This window comes from Sinocyclocheilus grahami, unplaced genomic scaffold (assembly GCF_001515645.1).
Source record: "Sinocyclocheilus grahami isolate Dianchi unplaced genomic scaffold, SAMN03320097.WGS_v1.1 scaffold1597.1, whole genome shotgun sequence".
In the NCBI taxonomy this organism is placed as follows: domain Eukaryota; kingdom Metazoa; phylum Chordata; class Actinopteri; order Cypriniformes; family Cyprinidae; genus Sinocyclocheilus; species Sinocyclocheilus grahami.
In genome coordinates, this window is record NW_015506776.1 from 334,785 (window position 1) to 340,969 (window position 6,185).

Sequence of the window (6,185 nt, forward strand, 5' to 3'; positions counted from 1 at the left end):
AACCTTCCAGTTCTGATACAAAGAAAGCTTTGTTGTCTCCTGATTGAATTAGTTTCGATCTCATGAGTAGATGAGACAAGACTGACAGGAAATCGCCTCCCAAATATTGGAGTCATGTGCTGGGATGATTCCATGGCATATCAGTGTCTGTTATATATATATATATATATATATATATATATATAAATCCCTACATTATGATTATTCATGAGATGATACAACATATTATAAGGGTTTTTATAATACATTATGCATTCATTATAATGCCTTAACGGGTTAGTTCACCCAAAAAAAGAAAATACTGTCATTAATTACTCACCCTCATGTCGTTTCAAACCCGTAAGATATTTTTGATGGAATCTGAGAGCTGTCTGACCCTGCATAGACAGCAACGCAACTGAAATGTTCCCAAGTCCAGAGACGTAGCAAGGAAATAAATAATCCATATGACATCAGGGGTTCAACCGTAATTTTACGAAGCTACGAGAATACTTTTGTGCGCAAAAGAAAAAAAAATTACGATTTTATTCAACAATTCGTCTCCTCCGCATCACCCTGTAGCGCCATTTTGGAGAGTATCAGCTGGACATATGCTGTATGCTGTTCTTTGTCAGCTGCGTCACACGGATACGCTGTTTTTGTTCAGGTCAAATCACAACGTAGGAAACAGATCCGGCGTGACACAGCTGACAAGGAGCTAATTCGACGAAGGAGCGGGCTTGCGGCAACCACATGTGACAACCCCGGGCTGGACTCCGCTTCGTCCACGGTGAAAGCCGATCCGGCGATCCACCACACGAAGTTGATGTATTTCCTCAGCGACCAGCACGGATCAGCTCTAGGCATGACGAAGCGGATATCGTTGTCTTTTGGAAGACCAAACAAAGTAGTTTCGCTTTCACAACGAAACACACAGCGCCTTCATGACATGGCGGCAGCAACAATACTACAGCGAGAATAAAAGTTATGCCTTCTTTCTTTGCGTGAACATTTGGGCAGCGTTATGCAAATCTTCCCACATAGTGACGTAGACATGTGGGGGCGTGTTAGAATGAACCATTTTAGGTTGGCGTGGCTGACTCTTAACTTTTATAAAGAATATCTCTTTGGATCTGAGACTTTAGTCTTTGCAACTTTACAGATCTTCATGCACCAAGAGCTTGTAACACTTCAAAGAGAAAGCAAAAATTTAAATCGCATCATATGACCCCTTCAACCCTAATCAAACACATCTCTACCAGCTAACTTAATTAGGATTACTAGAATGCTACAGGTGAGTTTTATCAGGGTGGGAGCTAAACTCATTTAATATTCTTTTAAGGTTCTTTGTGGAAACTAATTTATGAATATGATATCCCCCAAATAAGTCGGCTACATTTTTTAATTGTGACTACTACTCTTACCAAAGGATGGATGTTCTCTGTTTATTTCAAACAAAAACATGAAATAATAATACAAATAATTCATTTAAAAATGTTAATTAGGAAGTGATTGAATTAGTTCACAATTATGAGCTCTAGTTTGTGTCAGTTCAGTATGTCTCCGACTCCAAAAGACCTATACCTTTAGTGACAGTAGGCTGGGGAGAACTTTTCTTGAATATAAATAATGATGTTCTCTTGACAAAAACAATTCACATCCTTAATGAAGGCATCGACTGCATTTATATTGTGTTAAGCACAAAACCACATATTCCAGATTACAGTGTAATATCATTAGTGCCTCACACAAATGTATGTGTCAGATATAAAATATATTAAATAACTTATTAAATTATTTAGTAATTACTGAGTGGTTAAGGTGTTTTCACTTTAAAATTTTAAGTGAATTTTCATTTTTATTATTATTCTATGTTTAAGTTTGAACATCCATCCTTTGGTAAGAGTAGTAGTCACAATTTAAAAATGTAGCCGACTTATTTGGGGGATATCAAATTCATAAATTAGTTTCCACAAAGAACCCAACTGTTCACTTTTAAGACGTTACTGTTGTGATTAGTAATTAATTGGTTGTTCTTTATTAATTGGTCATAGTTCGCAAGTAGTTCTCAATGAGGATATTTTTATTTAATAATGATCAAATATCTAATAAGGAACTACCTTTGTCCTAAATTTGCTACTACTTACTGCTTAGTTAATCTTGCTTCTCTATTAGTTAATAGTATTAAGTTACTGTAAGTGTTAATGTAGTACTACCTATTACTTCCTGCATACACTCTTAAAAATAAAGGTGCTTCACGATGCCATAGAAGAACCTTTTTGTCTAAATGGTTCCATAAAGAACCTTTAACATCTGAAGAACCTTTCTGTTTCACAAAAGGTTCTTTGTGGCGAAAGAAGGTTCTTCAGATTATAAAAAGGTAAGAAAGAGATGGTTCTTTAAAGAACCTTTGACAGAATGGTTCTTTGCAGAACCAAAAATGGTTCTTCTATGGCATCGCTTGAAGAACCTTTTGAAGCACCTTTATTTTTAAGAGTGTAGTTACTTGTTAACAACGGACCATTATTCTAAAGTGTTACCCAATATTAGTTTTGCACTCAATAACTTGATTTATTTTTAGATGTTTTTATATTTTATTGAAATGTTGATTATCTTATTATCTTTTTTTATTATCACTTGTACTTATTTATTTATTTTGTTAATACGTGGGTAAATAAATCTGCTTTCTGTAACGGTCTCGTGAAGTACCTGCAGTCTCAACCTGATGAAGAAGCCCAGCTGAAACACATGCAGGACGAGCAACAATTTGACTCTCTTCGCCCCACTGAACAGAACTACGTTCCTGGCGGACGCTTGAGACTCAAAGTCCTTCAACTCGCAATCATACTTTAGCCAAAACCAGCTGAACAGCTGAACGACGACAGATGACATGAGCATGAAGCTCAGCAAGACCCCGAACTACATGAACTCTCCATGCATGTAGAGCTCCTTCGCCACCCACATATCCGAGCCCACATCAAACAGAAACGTGCTCGATGCGATGACCGTGAAGGCCAAATCCAGCAAGGAATACTTGGAAAAAGTAGCGCAGTTCATCATTCATCAGTTCAGCCACACAGCCAGAGCATGCATGTAGCTGCTCCACCGTTAGCACGCACACGGTTACAGTTAAAGCACATGAAGGTTCGGGAACTGTTTGATCTTCACTTTAACTGCTTGACTCATGTAAACGAGAACTCCACGAGAAAATACGTCTCTTCGGAGCCATTTCTACAGCAGCAGATACACGAGGACATTTTCCAGCACATGAAAGTCACAAACTTTCAGTGGTAGCCTATACAAGTCACGCCCGCGTAACATCACATGCTGTTGGGACATTCAAAACGCTTAACGTGAAAAATGCTTAACGTGGCTTAACGTACCTAAACACCGACCAGGGAAACTCAAATTTCTGTCAAACCTTACTTGTAATAAACACTAACTACTGTCAAAAGAACGAGCCCTTATTCCACAGATGAAGTGAATAATATCACGTTAAGTGTTTTCTCCCCCATAGAAGTCCATTATAAGGAAACAGCTTAACGTGGTTTAACGTACCTTAACAACGACCGGGGAAAACCACATTTCTGTCAAATTTTACTTGTAATAAACACTTTCTGCTGTCAAAAGAACTAGCTCTTCTTATTCAGCGTCAGGGGCGATTCCAGGATTTAAATTTTAGGGGGGTATAATAGCTAATAGCTATATATATATATATATATTCGAATGAAAATGGCAACATTGTTTTATAAAGTATATGCGTTCATATCTGCTTCGTTTTGACTGGAGGAAATCTGTGGTGTGATGAGGGGTGAACGCAGCGAAAACTATAGGCTACAGTAGATGGGGAACCGATTGCTCCACCCAGGGCCGTCCTTAGCTGAAGCTGGGCCCCGGTGCGAGGTAGGGAGATGCTATAGCCCCCTAGCAACACTCATGTTCAGCGTATAACGTGAATAATATCACGTTAAGCGTTCTCCCCCATTAAAGTCCATTATAAGGAAACAGCTTAACGTGGACACATCTACGAACTGAGAACATTGTAATTTTGTTCAGTTCAATTTTGTAATAAGCATGAAAGTAAAGACAGGTACAGGTTTCTCCTGTCTCTCTGCTCATTATCTCTAATGATCATGCCCTCGCGCAGAGCGCTATTCTGGGGCCTGTACCATGATGGTGGCTGAACAAACTCAGGGTTACAGGATTAGTTTTGAGTTCACAAAACCAAACCAGTCCAATCCAGCTTTGTTGGTACCATGAAGCTGATCATCAACTTTCTCTGTCAAGTCAGGCTTGATCCTGACTTAAGAGGAAAACTTAAAGAAAACATCTTGCCATATAACTGCAAGTAAAGGCTGTAAAGTTAGTTTATAGAGTTGATCATATTTATAGGTATAATAACACTTAAAAATCTAAGCTCATGTGTGACCCTGGAGCACAAAACCAGTCTTAAGTCGCTGGGGTATATTTGTAGCAATAGCCAAAAATACATTGTATGGGTCAAAATTATTGATTTTTCTTTTATGCCAAAAATCAGTAGGATATTAAGTAAAGATCATGTTCCATGAAGATATTTTGTAAATTTCCTACTGTAAATATATTAAAACTTAATTTTTGATTAGTAATATGCATTGCTAAGAACTTTATTTGGGCAACTTTAAAGGCGATTTTCTCAATATTTTGATTTTTTTGCACCCTCAGATTCCAGATTTTCAAATAGTTGTATCACGGCCAAATATTGTCCTATCCTAACAAACCATACATCAATGGAATGCTTATTTATTCAGCTTTCAGATGATGTATAAATCTCAATTTCGAACAATTGACCCTTATGACTGGTTTTGTGGTCCAGGGTGAGTCACATATGTTGTCATGTTTAAAGCTATTGATTCTAAAACTTATTTATATGGCATATTATCTATATGTTTACATTAATTTTAAATAAAAGCTTAATTACTATTAAACTAAACTAGCTTGTGTAATGGATTAAGGGTATAATAATTATATAAATCATATAAAATAATTATAAAAATTAATCATATCTAAAAATCTGACAATTTTATCTTTAAAAATGTTTTACTATGTAGTGTCCTTTAATTTGGACTAAGAGAAACAGGAGGGGTGTCTTTATTGCGTCAGAGATTCGTCACTTTGCTTGAAACTGATTGGTCAAATTTCAGTTTCTCCTAAACCAGAACATAATCTGCCCCAGAGCAGGTTAGCTGTGGAGTGTAAGTTACTAAGGCAAAGAATGCCGCTAAAAGCCAAGCCACTTTCATGTTACCTAAAACCCAGGATTGGTGCAAACTAAACTGAAACTTACCTGGCTAGCCAGCTAATCCAGCTTCATGGTACAGGCCCCTGAGCTACGCGAGCCATGCGAACCGGGTCAACACCCCCAAACAATGGGATAACAAAGCATTCATTGTCAAGTTTATTGATTTGTCTGCACTTTTGGATCATAACACGTTAAGCTGTTTCCTTATAATGGACTTCTATGGGGGAGAAAACACTTAACGTGATTTTATTCACTTCATCTGTGGAGTAAGGGCTCGTTCTTTGACAGTAGTTAGTGTTTATTACAAGGTTTGCCAAAAATCTGCGTTTCCCTGGTCGTTGTTTACGTACGTTAAGCCACGTTAAGCGTTTTTCACGTTAAGCGTTTTAGATTGTCCCCACACTGCCGCGGGTTACAGTTTCATTAAGATGTTTAAATACACTTAAATACACAGATTCAATGATTTTGCAAGGAACTGGCTAGTTGTTTAGAAATAATCGTGTATCAATTTCATGAATTCACTTTTATTCAGAAACTGCAAAATATTTTTGTAGAAAATGCTAAATACATATGTATAGAGTATGTTTCCTCACCTGTAGCATTCTGCTCCTGTATTTCAGTGTCGACTGCAACATTTCTGCTCTGCTCTTTTAACATATCAGACAACCTCAGTTGTTTAGAATCTAAAGTGAGTATATCATATTTTGTCATTATGTGAAAGTGTACTGTTTAGGTGTAAACTATGCCATGCTTATAATGTGAGTTATGTGCTGCACAAAATGCAGGAAACTGTGCCCTGTATGTATAAATAAATGTTGCACAATGAGTGAACATAGATAGTGCGTACTCACAGAGAATTCCCAGGACACACAGAGCCAGCAGAGCCATGTAGGATATCAGACCGAATCAGACAATCTAAGATTTGGTC

At 37.3% G+C, this 6,185-nt stretch overlaps 1 pseudogene; it reads right to left on the reverse strand.

The window, feature by feature from the left end:
* Positions 1–3,036, reverse strand: part of LOC107571456 (XK-related protein 8-like) — a 34,143-nt pseudogene extending 31,107 nt beyond the window's left edge.
* Between the last annotated feature and the right edge of the window lie 3,149 nt (positions 3,037–6,185).